At 48.3% G+C, this 15,791-nt stretch overlaps 1 protein-coding gene across 6 annotated transcripts in view; it reads left to right on the top strand.

Annotated features, from left to right (window-relative positions):
• HDAC4 (histone deacetylase 4) overlaps positions 1-15,791 on the top strand; it is a 170,913-nt gene that overhangs the window by 30,339 nt on the left and 124,783 nt on the right. The window contains exon 1 of one of the 6 annotated variants that reach the window (XM_041400240.1): positions 7,753-7,884. The exons of the other annotated variants lie outside the window; for them this stretch is intronic. The gene's annotated coding sequence lies outside the window, so the exon portion shown is untranslated. Of the gene's footprint in view, positions 1-7,752; positions 7,885-15,791 lie in introns of those variants that run through there. 6 annotated transcript variants of the gene reach the window in all.

The raw sequence follows: 15,791 nt of genomic DNA, 5'->3' as shown, positions 1-15,791 counted from the left end.
CAGGCCAAACTTAATCTTCTCCGTGATTGTAGCTGCCCTGCTCCACTTTGATGTTGCAAGAAATGTTTTGGAAGCTTGAGTTGCCAAGAGTGAGGAGGTTCTGCCAGGGTGGCTGGGCAGGGTCAGCCCGGGAGGTGGGAGCCTGACCACAGCTACCTGTGGATACGTGGGGAAGGGGGGAAGGACAGGTGGGATTGTGACAACAGCCATTAAATACACCCTCTCAACCTCTGCTCGTGTGTGATGTGGATTTTTGAGGGGGGCTGATAGAGTAAATTTTACTTTTATTTGTTGTTTTGTTGTTTCTTTGGGTTTCTTTTCTGTCATTCTGGTTTTACCAAGGGCTGAACAATCCCAGCACTGAAAACAACTTCTTCTGCTGACTTGCTTGTGAACAGAGCAGAAGCAGAGTGCCTCTCCTCCAGGAGAAATTTCCAACCAATGTAGAGCTGCTTGCAGTGGAAGGGACTGCTGGAAACCCCCTGTGCTCTGTGGAAGGGCTGGGATCAGCGTGTTGGAGAAATTGCAGCCGAATTCAAAGAAATAACTTGTTGTTTTTTTTAAAAGATAATCAATCCTGACCCTTTCGCTATTCTGGAAGCTGTTGTGCTGCCAAACCACATAAATAGCTTTGTGGGGCAAATGGTGATGGGAGTGAGGTCTGCTTTGGGAGCTCTGAGCTGCCAGCCTTGGCTCAGGTACCTGTTTTGTCCTCCAAGGCAGCTGCTGAGGCTGTGTGACCCCACCAGGATCAAAACCACGGAGCGCAGGGCGAGGACCCGTGGGCTCCGCGTGCCCCCCGTGGGCTCTGCGTGCCCCCTGTGGGCTGTGCTGGCTGTGCTGTGGATGTCGAGTTTCTCCAGCAGCTGCTGCTGTCCATGAACTCCCCTTGGTGACTCTTTGTGTCGCCTGTGATCAATGGCCCCGGATCAATGCGGGTGCTCGGCCACGCGGACGCCGCCGGGAGACGGGAAACGCGGCCTCGGGTGGGTTATTTGCTCAGAGATCTGCTGCTGGAAAGGTGGTTTCAGCAGTTCTGATCAATTGACAATTCTTCAGGCAGGAAACCCTTAAAGCCTGCTGATGTTAAAATAATCCATTGAGAATTGTATTTTGCTCTTCTGTTTTGGCATTCAAAACTTGCACTTTCTACTCAAACAAGGCTTGACCCTCTCTGTTAACTGTGACCTTTATTTTATGTTGCCTATAAAGAGAAACAGTTTTAAATGTTTTTTTTTTTCACTCCTGATCTAGAAAATGCTTGAGCTGCTCCTGTGGGAAAACATAAAAGCTTGAACTAGACCAACCTTCTCTTCTCTGGTCATAAAATCATCCAAAACAGTAAAAAAGATCATACACCAAACTCCACAAGTCCATCCAAATGCTGAATCCTTGACGTCTGTCACTTCAGGAAAAATCTCTGAAACTTCCCAGAACTTGCTTTATTCTAACTAAGGTGCCAGTGGTCTCACAGAACCTCTGCCAGGGGAAAGCATGTGATCCTCACAGCTTAGCAAACCCAGGAGAAGGGCTCTGGCATCTCTTCCCTGCCAGCAGCAAGAATCTGATTGGCATTAGATGGCTTTTTCCCTTCCTTTTTTTCCTTTCCAGCAGGTGCAAGGCCTGTTCTGCAGGCTCGTAACTCTTGACAGGTTTATCGTGATGTCTTCTTGGCAGGTAGGGCTGATGCTATTCCTTCAGCCTGCATTAAAGATTCTTTTCTTTTTCATTTTTTCCCTTCAAAGTGGAGCTCTGTGCAGTAGCTCTTTCAAGGAGGTGATTGGACTGTTGCCCTTGGTTTCCTTCTTTTTATCTTAACTGCAGCAGGTAGAGCCAACCTGAGGGATCACCACACCTTCACCACCACGTCCACCTCCCCCAGATAAACTTGAGACAGGTTGATCTGAACAAACAGCACCAAGTCGTGTTGACAGAGGTTTGGGAAAGCTCTGATTTATTCCTCTCGTGTATTTTCTTTTTCACAAGGAAAGTTATGCAGGCAGGTTCTGTTCTGCTCAGGCACTTCCCGATTCCTGAATCTTTCTGAAGAAGCTGTTATTTGGAAGTTGCCCTTTTAATTTTTTCTTCCTTTCATCTCTTTTCAGCCGTGTTTGTCATGGGAGACCTCAGCCTGTTGTTTTTAGCAGCTCACCAAAGTGCTTAAGAAGAATTCCTCCTCCTCCACTGATTAATTTCTGGCATGGAGCACAAAATAGCTCTTGCGTCAATAAATCGTCACAGCCCTCGCTTGTCTCTGTCAGCGTAAATACAGTTGGACTCCAACGTGCCCCCAAGCAGGCCAGAGGTTGCCAGTCCTGCAGCTGCAGGGTGGTCAAGTCCAAGAGTGCATGTCTGGGGTGTCAGAGCTGCTGCGGCTCACGTTGCGAGCCCCTTTGCCCTCGCCCCTCCTTAACTTCTGAGCTTCTGGAATTCTGCTTTAGTTATGAAGATATTGTTTTGCAGCTTAGAACAGAATGGGTTTGGGTGCATCTGTTTGATTCACTGGGAAAGCAGGAGTGTGTTTGTGGCTGTGAGCAAGGGTTCTGCTCAGTGACTCCCAGCCCTCGTTTCCCTGCTTCACCTCCCATCACTTGGGAGGCTCCTTTTCAAGCTGCTTTCTCAGACTCCTTTTTTTCTTTTTTTAATTTTATTTTTTAGTTTTATTTCTAATTTTTTTTTTACTAGTAGTTCTGGTGTTTGCTTTTGTTGGGGAAACGTGGATAGCAGTTGCACAAAAGAACGTGATGTTTTGGGAGTGATTGCCCAAATCATTGGGCAACAGAGACTTGATCTTTAGATGTTCCAGCCATCAGATGAAAGAGACTTTCTGCAAAGCCATTTGCTGGAAGAGCTGTTATGCAAACGGGGTGCTGAATGCTGCTGGAAATGGGGAGGGGGGTGAGAAACCTGGAAAGTGGGTCATCCTTCTGCACTTGGGATTGTTTCAGGGAAGCTTGAGGGAGCTGCTGGAGGGGCTGGGACCATCCATTGGCAGCTTCAGAATCAGAGAATGGGATGGAAACTGCTGGCTTTCTACAGAGGTTTCTCCTTGGAGAGTGTTCTGATGGAATTGCTCTCTGGGCTTTCCTGGAGCACGTTCCTCCTCCCCCTGGCAAGGTTGCCCCATAGCTGCCCTGCCTCTAAATGGAGCAGTTGAGCAGACTTGAGAATAAGAATGACCTAGAAGTGTTTCTAAAATGTAGATTTTTTTTTTAAAGTTATTCTCTAATCTACATCTAAATACACACACAAACTGCTGGTGTAGGGGTGGGGGAAAATTCCTCGATATCCCACCTGTGGATGGAAACTCTTGGCAGGTATTTTTGCCAGTTTTGAGAAACCAGCTGTAACTGCTCTAAACCAAACTGTTGAATTATAGACTTCTGCATGTTATTCCTTCTGTCCTTAGAGAAACAACCAACCTGTGGATGCCAATAGATCAACACTGGAAGGGGGGCCTTGATGGAATTTGGGTTTGGAAGAAATTCCAGAGGTAGATCACCTATTTTGGGGAGAAAACTGCTCAAAGGGGACTTGCATTGCCAGAAGGGAGAGCATGGCTTGCTCTCAGCCTCACATGGGGATTTGATAAACTCTGTATTTTCTAGGATTTCTCATCTTGTTCCCTTGGCCTTCCTCCTCCTCTCTGGAGCTGTGAACTAATATTCACTGAGAGATTTATGTGTTTTGGCCAAAATGTAGTGCAAAGAATGTGTGCAAAGAATATCCCCACTGCCCATTTTCCCCATAAGAGCTCGAGGTTTGAGAGTAAAAACGCGGGTTTAAAAGTGCTTTCCTGATCAGTTTGTTCATTCCTTGGTCTGTGATGCACGGGGTGGTGCTGGGGCAGCCACAAAGGGTTGAGGTTGCAGGAAAAGGCAGCGGGGGTTGTATCACTGAGGCTCTCTGGCAGCTGCTTGCCCGTGCCTGTGTCAGGGTGCAGGATGCGTGGGCTTTTCCTGCTTTTCTCTTTCTTCTTGTTGGTGCCAGAGTGATGTTTTGGCTCTGCAGTGGGCACAGAGCAGCTCCCCTGATGTGGCTGCTGTGTGTCTGTCTGCTCCTTCTGTCTGAACTGGCCAGAGTTTATTCCTTAGGGCCATGCTGGGCTGGGGCTGGGCTTTTCCTCAGCCTGGTGTTGGAGCCTGTTGATCACACACACACACACACTCTCATTTTCCCATCTCAGGTGTTTGGTGTGCCTCTGAACAGAGCATCACGTGGCGTGCTGTGGGCAGTGAGTGATGCTGAGGTAAACACAGAGCTGCAGTTTGCTGAGTGAAGCTGTGGCAGCTCAGGATGTGCTTGGCTTTCCTCCTCCCCTGGACCTGGGTGCTGACAGCTGGAGGTCCCCAGTGATCAGGATGAGATGTAGGGTGGTTGTTGGTTCTGGGAGCTCTCTGGGATGCCCATCCCACACTGAGGAGTCTTTGACTTCCTTTGTGCCTGAGGTCAATTTTTTTTTTTCTTGTAAAGCACTGGAACAGGCTGCTCGGTGCAGTGGTGGAGTTGCCATCCCTGGAAGTGTTCAAAAAAACACGTGGACTCTAAAATTAAATATTTCCTTCCTATTTCAGCTTGTGTTTCACAGCTGGGGCTGCTTTTTTTGGGAGAGGCAGGCAGGAGAGTCCCTTCAGGAGCCACCAGTCCCCAGAGCTGGGTTCTGCAGCCGCAGCAGCCCAGCTCTGCAATGGGATGAGCTCTCCCTCCTGGAGAAGGTGAGCTGGGATAAAGGGGTCTGCTTGTGGTGTCTTGTTTGGCTTTTCAGGCTCCTGCAGCCAGAGAGCTTTGCAGAAGGAGATTGTTTTTATTGAGAAATAAGGATGCAGTAGTTGGTTTAGGCACATAAACATTTGTGGCTTGAGCAGGCAGAGGTATGAGACACACTTCTGTTGGGAGATGATTCTGTCTCGCTAGAAACTCCTTTTTCCTCTTGCAAGAAACAACTGTGGGACTATTTCTTTTGAACATCAGTGGGTTTTTCAGCCCCCAAAAGCTTCACCTGGTTTTATTTTGCAGTAAGAAGCAGTAGGTAGTGTTTAGGAACTGCTGTTGGTGAGATTGCATCTGGCAAAGACACCATCTCACTAACAGCTTTCAAAGATTTTGAAAAAGGCAGAATGCTCAGTATTTGCTCCTTTAATATTTTTTCTTACTGTTTCCCACCAAGCCTGTATTTCCGTCGTGTCTGTGAGCTTCACTGGTTTTGTCACATTTGCAAGTTGTTAATAACATCTTGGTTTGTTAATATATTCTGGGTATTGGCAAATTCTACGTGATTTATCTGCTTAGATCTGCGTTATTTACCACTCTGCCTCTTCCAAGTTAATAATTTTCCTGACTAAGGATACCTTTGTGCACAGAGAAAGATTCAGGGAGGAAAAATCTGCCTGGGATGTTTGTCCTCCCTCCTCCTCCCAAACTGAAACTAGTGGAGGCTGTTGGCCACTTTCACTGGTCATCTGCTGAGTCCTTTAATTCGAATGCTTCTGATTCGGAGCTTCCACCTCTCCTGGCTCAGCCCTTGGATGCAGGCAGAGGCATTTGAGCTGCGCTGTCTCCGGTCTCCAAATTGTAATTTCAGCTCAAGCCCTTTCCTAGATGTTGGGAAAATGAATTGAAGTGTGTGGGGTGTTTTACCCCTCAGCACTGGGGAGCTCCCGAAATGCTGCTGTGGGTGCAGGATGACAAATGCTGCCACATCTAACGAGGGATCACTCCGAGCATCCCATGCCTTGCTGTGTGGCTTCTTGGAGCTGCTGACCTCTGCCAAGTGCCCTTGGCCACGTGCTGGCAGCTGGGAGATGTTTTGTCTGGCAGCAGGGAAGGCTTGGTGCTGGTGGGAAGAGCTGAGAGGGCAGAACTCACGGTGTGTGCCAGGTTTGGGATGGCCAGTGGTGTCTGGCACGGCCGTGGCAGCTCTTCCTTGGTTGCCAGAGATGCCACGAGTGCCAAAAGCTCAGGGGTGCAGCCCAAACGGGACCGGGCTTGCTGGGCACATGTGGCTCTGGATGAATTGTCCTGTGCTCTAAATGAGCGGTTGTACACAGAGCAGGCACGTGGCACGGCTCTGCTCTCAGCAGGTGAAGCTACAGCGGGAAAACACCTCCGGCTCGGCAAGGCACAATAGCAGAGTGCAGGGAGCTGGGCTGAGGCGTGTGAAGGATGTGGGATCTGTGATACCAGAGGCTCAAAGGCAGAAATAGCATCATTTATAATAGTAAAAGTGAAGGCTCCTGCGTGACGCCTTTGCATTCTGCCAGGCTGTAGTGAATGAAGGAGTAGTTTGCTTACAGATGACAAGCAGGGATGAATAAGCACTGAAGATTTTTGGTGCTGGGGGAACAGCTTTTCCATCTTGGCCCCTGAGCTAGTCAGTCTTGTAGTCCCTTTCCTCAGAGTGTTCCTTGCTGCGAAATACAGGCGTTGGGAAGCACGGAATTAAAAACTCTCTCCATATCCCTTGGCCTCCCTGTAGGGTTCCCTGTTCTGCCCTTGGCGTGCTCCAGGACGTGTTTTGACTGGGCTGTGTGCTGATTTTAGAGAGGACCCCTTTGCTGCCTGGTTTGTCCCCCAGCAGCAGGAGGAGATATCCGAAGCAGAATTCATGAACTCCTTCACCAGCTATAAACATCCCATCACCACAGACTAAATCCCTGATGGGATTTGGTGGATGGACACCTGAGGATCTCCTGGAGGGGAAATGGAAGAATAAACACATTAATTTGGATGCTTGAAGAAGAGCAGTGAAGTGTGGATAGGTGTAAAGTTACGTCCTGGAGTAAGGAACTGCCGTCCCTTGAGGTCTCAGTGCTGGGGCTGTTGGCTACAGCAGCTCTGCCTCTGCCCCTTGCTCTTGTCCTCTGTGTTTAATTTCCATGGGACACCTTAAGTATTTTAGCTGTTCGAGTTTTGTAATGGGAAGTAACATTATTTGGATGGGTGGGGTTTTTGTTTTTTTTTTTTTTTTGTTTTCTTTTCCCTTCTTTCTTCCCCTAAGCTGCTGCTTTGTGGGCTTTCGAAGGACCTAGTCCAGGGTGGAAACAGAGGGAAAAACACCTTGTGGTAAGGAGTGGAATGCACCTAGTGCTGCGTGTTTCTTCTAAGTCAATACTATTAAATGCTTTCTTGCTGCTTAATGATAAACTTGTTAAGACGTGGTTCTCTGGCCAGGAAAATGTCCTTTTTGCTGTTGTGTTTGCCTGGGCTGTCAGTGGAGAGATACCTGTAGTACCAGAGGAACAGGCCTCCTGAAAACTGGTATTTTGGAGCATTTTTCCACTTGCCTGCCCATGACTAATGCCTGCACCATTTCTGATGTCACCCTCACTGCACGGTGTGTGCAGATTCGTGTGAGGGCAGTGTGAGGAGAAAAGCTAGCCACAGCCTTTGGAAACTGGCAGACGTTGCAGCAATGTCCATCAGGGCTTTTATTATTTTCATATTTGGCTCCAGCTGAAATGTCAGTAACCTCCTGCTCGGAGAGGTCCCATCTACAGGGAGCCTTGGCAGGTGTTTCCCAAACACAGCGCGAGGATCTTGTACCCTCTTACAGGACATATTTTACACCCTTGCATTGCAGTGGAGAGAGGGTCCCAAGCTTACTTCCTCCAAAAATAACTTGTGATGGTGATGTTGGCAAGTCCCCATGGGAATTGGTCTCTCCTGAAGGTATAAATCCAGCCCTAGGCTGGGTTGTACCTTAGGAAGCTGAATGTTATCCTGAACAAGTGTCCTGCCTGACAGTGAGAAGCACAAGGTGTTTTGGCCTCTAAGAAGCAAAACAGAGAGCCCAAAATGAGAATAGAATATAGAATCATGTGTGAGATGAGTATAATTCTGGCTATTTTGGTGCTTGCTAATCTGGCGCTTTTGCTGGCCCAAAAGGTAAAGAAGGTAAAGAAGGGCAGGCTGGCAATTAAATATACAGTGAGAAACTTGGGGGAGACTTAAAGTTTGGGGCTACTTGCTGTTTGTGTGAACTGTGAAAAATATTTTGTGAACAAAATTTTCCATTAATATGGGGTTTGTGAATAATTCAGGGTTATTGCAGATCAAATTTCAGAGAGAAGCACCGAAGCATCATGAGCTCCACGATTTTCCAGATCTTGGTGTGTTCATTCCTGCGTGCTGGTGTTTTGGGGAGGGAAGGGGGATTCTCTGGGACCTGTGCTCAGCTGAGTCAGCTTTATTAGCACTGCATGACTTCCTGAATTGCTGCCGAGGAAGGATGTGCTGTTGACTCAGAAGAAAGTCTGTGATGTCTGGGGACAGGGTCAGCGAAGTGGATGCCTGAGTTGCAGCATGCTCTTGAGGCTGTGAATCACTGTGACAGCTGAAGTGAGTGAAAAGTGCCATTTTCTTCAAAAAAAAAAAAAGCCAAATGAGAAGGTGGAGGAAGGCCCCAGAGGTCATGCTTGGTTAGATAACAGGGCAGGGTGGAATTTGTGGTTTGCATCATTAAATTTGGCACTGGCTTCACCCAGTGTTTCACCCGGCTGTAAACTTATGCGTTCCCTGTGGCTCGCTCCTGTAAACTCCATCTGCACAGCTGTGAGCGCCGTCATGTGCAGACTCAATTCCTGAACTGGATCGGGACAGCGGAGGATTTTCTGTGTGGAATCTTCTATTAAAAACACGCCCACACTCCCCAATCAGCCTTACTTTTCCTCTGCAAACTGCTCATTTGTCTCCGAGCGCTCTGTCTGCCTCGAACATGCCTGTGTGTGTGGCATAGCTTGAATTTTTATGCCGAGGAATGTAAACACCAAATCCGCACAAGACTTGCTGAAGAACTCCGGGGCTCTGGTGCATCATCTGTTTGTTATGTAACCTGATAGAATGGGAGCGAAATAGAAACCAGATGTCAAGGCAGAGCAATTACAATTTTTCATCTGCGAGTGTTACAGTAAATGCACTTTGTGTTCCTTCCCCCCCTCCCCGAATGTGGGGTTTTATTTGGGAAAGTGCTGCAGGGGACCTTGGAGCTCTCAGCGTGGCTCTTGCTTAAAGACTTTGTTATTCTGTACTTGTGTTCCTTAATGTAATTAGAGTCTGTGTGCTACTCCAGATCCATGAGCCAGTGTATTCCCAACTGGAAATGAGCTGGACACAAGTGCTGAGTCCCGGGAGAGCCCCTCCGCATGTCCAGCTCTGTGGGTTACACGGTCAAGCTGCACTAAATTTAGCATTCCAAGGGAAGCTGCTTTGCTTGTCATGTTTAAATTTGGCAAGAGAATCCCCTCAGAACAGGTTTGGTGTGGGCTCTGCCGGGGATTCCGGAGCTGGAGGAACATCTGGGAGGGGAGCAGATGGGAGCTGCAGTTAGCTCGTTTGCTCCAATTCGCCATACGACGAGGAGGATAAAAGGGAAAATGGATAATCATTGATTCTCTCTGGTGGGGAAATGGATTCTTCCACTGCTAGTTTATCCCAGAGGTTTATCTCTGCTGTCTTCCATTAAATAAGGCAAGCCCTCGATTGAGAGAGGCATTGGTGCATGTCTCTCTTGGTCTTCATGTGCCTCTTCATGACTTGAGGCATGCATGTGGTCTCACCGAGTAGGAGCTGATGGGAATTTTCCTCTTCCCTTTCCTTGTGTTTTCCATCCCCCTGCACTGATACTTGTTCTTTTGCTGCTGAAGATTTATTTCCTTCTGTCCAGTTAAGCTTGGAAGCCCTCGGCAGCAACTCCTTGCCTGTGGAGTTTGGGCTTGGGTAAGGCCACAGGGGCTGGAGATCCAGTTTTTCTGTGGGAGCAGAACCTGTTTTGGGCTTCCCTCTGTTAAGTACAGATAACTTCAAGAAACCCTTAAATGAGCTGTACATTCCAGATGAAGGAAGAATTGAAGGTTCTTGCTCTTCCTAAACAGCAAGTTTCTTCCCTTAAAACCAGCAAACAAGGAGACGAGCTCAATGTGAGTGCTTGCTGCCAGCCATTCCCAACAGCATCCAATCCGTGCCACCTCTCCTTCCAAGGACAGCATGGAAAGAGGACTTGGGTGCATGATAGGTGGTCACTGCTCAACTCTGTCAACACCCAGTAGTGACTTCTGCATGTTGCCCATGGAGTCCCAGCTGAAATTGAAGATGTAACTGTTGGAGACCACATGAAGCGTTTGCAGAAAACTTTACAACTGCAAGGAAGCAGCAGAGCCTCTTGCACCCGTGAAGTCCAGAATCAGGTGTTCCCAGTTTGGAATTGCTTCTTTTCCAGCCCTCCCTCTGGAGAAGAGGAGACTCAGGGGGGACCTCATCGCTCTCTACAAGTACCTGACAAGAGGTTGTCATGAAGTGGGGGTTAGGCTCTTCTGCCATGCCTCAAGTGAAAGGATGAGAGGAGGTGGCCTCTCAGGGGAGGTTCGGTTTGCATATTGAATATCGGATATAGAAAAAAAAAATCACTGAAAGGGTGGTCAGGCATTGCAGTTAGTTGCCCAGGAAGCTAGTGCAATCTCTGGAAACATTCCAGAGGCACCTGGGGCTATCATTAGGGGCGACTATGGTGTCGCTCTTTTCGTGTTTGGGCTGGATGAACTTGAAGGCCTCTCCAGCCTTGAGGATTCTGTGATTTATTTCTAAATGGAGACCCTGGAAAGCCCAGATGTGGTCACCAGGGAGAACATCCCCTCAGGTTAATCACGGTGGATGTTTGACCAGATCTCTTGTACAGGTGCTGATGCTCTTCTCACTGAGCTCTGCAAGGCCTGAAGCTGGGGGAGCTCTGTGCCGAGCTCAGCATAAACATCGCTGGGTCATTGACACCGGGTCTTAAAACCATGGCAGTGCAGCGCGGGAATGTTGGCCGGCGGACAGGAACGACTCCCTTCGGTGGCAGTCACACAGGACTGGGTTTGAGAAGGACAACAGGTCCCTCAAGGAAGCGTTGGGCTCAGCTCCTGTGCCGTGTTGGTGCGGAGCAGGCTCTGTGACTGTAGCCGTGAGCCCAGGGATCCTGGCGTGTGCTGGGGACATAAATGCTGGCAGTGGCGGTCACATGTCCCCGGCAGCTCCTACTATAAAAACAGCAGCTCCGCCGACAGCGACCTTCAGCATGGCTCCCAATGTTCCCCGTGTTATTTTTAACCTGTCTGGGTAAATTTCCAATACAAAGGCCAGTGCCAATCTGATGTGCTCGCTTTTCCAAATCCTTATCTTTTGCTTTCTAGTGCACTGACGCATCAGATGGAACAGCAAGTTTCAGGCTTGGGTAAAGCTTTGCTTGTGTGACCACAGCACCAGAGAGAAAGAAATATTTCTGCTCTATTTTACTGCTTAATACATTTATTTTTCAAGAGGTTTTTTTTGTTGTTTTTTTTTTTAAGATGGATTTTAACTTTTTTTTTTTCTTTTTGAAGAAAAATACTTGAACTGTGGTTTAAAAATAGCTGAAGGCTGTACTTTGATTAGGTTGCTGTGGCACTGACGTCAGCGGGTGACATTTATCTCTGTATGGATTTGTCGCCCTGTTGACTAAGGCTGTATTTACACAAATGGGGATATTTCTGTCCGCTGTGGGGGGAAGCAGCAACAGCTCTGCCCCAGTTGTGTCCTTGCCCTCCGTATTCCTGAACTCTGCCTCCTCTCTCCCGTGCTGCTTCATTCTGTGCTGCAGTGGGGATTTTTTGAAGTGTTGGAGGGTAGTATTAGGTATTCAGGTTGCCAGGAAGGTCCAGGCATGATGATGATGGTGGCTCAGTGGAGACGGATGCTGGCAGAGAGATGCTGAACTAGACTTGGACTTGGTAAAGCATCAGGTATGGGCCTGGGTGGGTCCTGGCTGGATGGATCCATGAATAGACAGGTAGTGGATGTTCTCCAAACAGGAATTATGGAAAATAGGTCCTGAACAAGTGAACTAAATGTGAAAAAGGAAGGAAAAGAAGTGAGCAGTTTTAACCCAGCATGGCTTCGAGTGCAATGTATTTCTCTGTCACTTACTGAATGTTTTCATCCAGCGTAGTTGCTGTAATTCACTTTTTTTTAAAGCTTTAATTATTTCTCTTGGGGTTTCCTTGGCCCCAAATCCCACTGTTCCAACTGCATCAGAAAGCACTACTTTTCCTAGAAGCACTCGTCTAAGATCCGGTTCCTGGAACATAAAGTTTCCCAAAAGGAAGTTTCCATAGAATACCGGAATGGTTTGGGCTGGAAAGGACCTTAAAGCCCATCCAGTTCCATGGGCAGAGACACCTTCCACTGTCCCAGGCTGCTCCAAGCCCCAGTGTCCAACCTGGCCTTGGACCCTTCCAGGGATCCAGGGGCAGCCACAGCTCTCTGGTCAAGTTTTTTCAAAGCTGCGCCTGTTTTGGGGGGATGCGCTTGGAACAACTTCTAATTTATCCCTGACACAGAGACAATAATAAAGGGAAACCTTTAGAAACCAACTTAATTAAAGGCTGATACAAATTAACTTGCAGACTTTCTCAATTTGTCACACTATTCCAGTCTGTTTTCCAAGGAATCGTGGGTTTAAATCCGTGAGCCTTGTCAGCTCTGCAGGGAGGAGGCAGCTGATGCCGGCTGGCTTCAGGAAGGCATGAAATGTGTTTGTGTCTTCTGGAGCTGTGAATTAACTGTGGGACTCCTACGTGATGGGCAGCCAATCAAGGATTTGGCAGATTAATCACACTGACTTGTGCAGAGCTTTTACCTGGCCCTCATCCCGTGGCAGGAGGGAAAGGAGCACTAATTAACATCCTGGATACAGAGCCTGCTGACACAGGAGTCATTTTGGTGCTGGTTTCAGGCAGCTGGTAATGTGTGTGTGGAATAGATTTTCCCCAGATTTCATAATGGATGAAGCCTGCAGAGTGAAATGCCTCTATCTCTGCTGCTAACCCGTCAGTATTTGGGGACTTTTTTCCAAAACAGCAATTCTGTGGGCTGCACTCACCTGCAGGCTCGCTGCCACTGCTGTAAACTATGTTTTCTCTGCGAGCTGGAGCATGGCACAGAGCAAGCTGATTGTTTCACATCTCACCCCAAGGCAGCTGCTCCTTTCTAAACCTCTGTAATCTTCCCTTAAAAAGAAAAGGGAGCTGGGAGGAGCTGCTGTCTGGTGGCATCCATGCTGGGAGGGAGGGCTTGCTTTCATCCTCTGCCACCGTCCTCACAAATTCCAGCTTTTCCAGTGTCTTGCCTCAGAAGTGTCTGGATGAAGACTGTAAGGTCAGTCAATAGTACAGGAGTTTGATAAATGGGAATTTCATCTGGCATTAAATATCCTTGTATGTCCAAAACACATATTGAATATGGATATTTATACACAAATGTACCAATGCATATGTGCATTTCCCATGCAGAAATCAGCGTCTGGGTGACATCCCTCTCTGTGGCAGGGGGGTTGGAATGAGATGATCCTAAAGGTCCCTTCCAACCCACACTATTCTGTGATTCCATGAGCTTGTCTCCATCCCCAGAGAGGGACAGCAGCCAGCAGTGAGGACAGTACTGGTTAAACACAATGCTTTGCATTCACTTGACCGAGGCTGACTTGAGCTTGCATTTTTTGTATCTAAAGGAATGAAAAAAAGTCTCCTGGGCACTTCTTGTTAGGATGTGAGGAGGAAAATGCCTTCTCACCTGCTGAGGCTGCAGCAGGATGTGTGTAGGGTGTGTTAGCCTGGAGGTCGAAGGGTTTATGACTCTTTTGGAAGCCTCTTCCATGCTCAGAGGGTGTAGTAATGGATACTCAGGGATTTCTGTTGGGGTAGGTCTGCTGTTTTGGTGCTGCCTGAGCTCCTCTGGGTTTTAAAGCAGCTGCTCAGGTGAAACCTTGGGATCCCTAATGCGACACACTGCTGCCTCAACTGGAAGAGATGAGTTTTCTCTGGCAATGCTCAGCATTAACTTCTGCAGTTGCGACAGAGGTGGGAGCATTGCTCAACAGCCCAGCAGCCCTTTAGGTGAGTGCTGGTTTTGCAATGCACAGCCAGCAGAATTAACCTGGGTACATCACTGGGGGGAAAACAAAGGCTTGCTGGTGGTTTTTCCCCTCTTTTCCAGTGGCTTCTGCTGTAGATGAAAGCGAGTTTCAGGGCCCCGAGCTCTGAGTACACAGTAAGCAGGCTGCAGCCTTGGCTCTCTCCTCCAGTTTGTCATTAAATTTTAAAATGGAAAAGCGATAAGGAATCTCTGTGCAGGGAACATTCCTCATACCGTAGAGTTAAACTGCAGCTTTTAGGTCCTGCTCTGAAAATCTGATTAACCTGAAAGAGATGAGGTGTGCCCTGGATGATGCCAGATAAAGCAAAGAGCTCACACGTGTGGTTATTGCTTCTCTACCTGTTTATAGCAGCTTCCCAGTGTTTATTTGCTCCGATAGAATCGTTGGAGAATGCTGTGGGGCAGGAGCAAATAACTACTGAAGTAGAAGGAATAGTCTTCAGAGAAATTGGACTTTCCCAAAACAGAAGCTGGATACAGAGCTTCCCATAGAAATCATCCAAAATGCTTGTGCAGATAGGCTTAAACAAGGATTTATGGTGAGTGAAACTGAGAGAATTTGCTTTAGGCTTTTTTAAACAGCAGAATAGCGTGGAAGGAGATTATGGCTCTTCTCTGCCTGCATCCAGCTGCATGTGACGGCTTTTGCAGCTGTATTTTTGGAACATCTTTCCCGAGCTCACCTAGAATCCCCAGCTCGAGGCATTGCAGCTGCTGCCAGCTCTGCTGCCTGCGAGCAGCTGCTGTATTGACAGGCACGTTTTTACCCCGGGAGATGCCGGCGGTGTGGAAATGAGCGAGAAACAACTGTTTATATAATCCGCCTGTACAGATCAATTCCTGGGAAAACAAGCTGCTCCCTGTCTGCAGCAGCAGCGGCAGCACACACCTTGAGCTGCTATAAATAGCTCCAGAGCCTCTTCCAAGGGCCAGCTCCAGGGCCTTTGTGTTCTGCTGGGCTGGAAAACTGCTCAGTAAACTGGCAGTGATTCCCACCACGGGGAAAGCAGGAGCTCAGAGTCTCCCTGCTCCCCAGGGATTTTTTTGAGAAAGTGCCCCTTCCCTACCTGGATCTCTGCTGTACTGAATTTCAGGGAATTATGGAATAGTCTGGGTGGGACGGGACATTAAAACTTATCCCATTCCTCACCCTGTCATGGGCAGGGACACCTTCCACTGTCCCAAGCTGCTCCCAAGCCCCATCCAACCTGGCCTTGGACACTTGCAGGTATCCAGGGACAGCCACAGCTGCTCTGGGCACCTGTGCCAGGGCCTGCCCACCCTCACAGGGAAGGATTTCTCCCCAGTATCTCATCAAAATCTGCCCTCCTTCAGCTTTAAAGCTATCCCTCCTTGTCCTGTCCCTCCATCCCTTTTCTCCAGTCCCTCTCCAGCTCTCCTGAGCCCCTTTAGGCCCTGCAAGGTGCTCTGAGCTCTCCCTGGAGCCTTCTCTCCTCCAGGTGAGCACCCCCAGCTCTCTCCTTCCCCTAAATGCCAAATTGGTATCCGAGTGATGTAAGTGATTGATCAGGCAAAGCTCTTCAGGAATCGTATCCCTGTCGTATCTGGAAAGTTCTGTGCAGTTTTACAGTAAATATTTGGACTTGGTGATTCTTTAAGTCACAGTGAAAGCCCTGTGTACCAGGAACATGACCGGAGTCAGCCCTGCAGACAGTTCCTTGGTGATGGCAATATTTGCTTTATTTGGGTGAACGACACGTTTTTAATCAGCCAGAGCGGCACAAGATGAACAAACAAAGCAGTACAGAGCGTTTCAGCCACACAGAGCAGACCAGAGCCGAGCTACTGCAGCCTTGAGCCACGGCCTTTGTGGTGATCCCTGGGCT

The sequence above is a fragment of the Onychostruthus taczanowskii genome, unplaced genomic scaffold (assembly GCF_017590055.1).
Source record: "Onychostruthus taczanowskii isolate IOZ18803 unplaced genomic scaffold, ASM1759005v1 scaffold176, whole genome shotgun sequence".
NCBI lineage: Eukaryota > Metazoa > Chordata > Aves > Passeriformes > Passeridae > Onychostruthus > Onychostruthus taczanowskii.
This window is presented reverse-complemented; position numbering and strand designations above follow the sequence as displayed.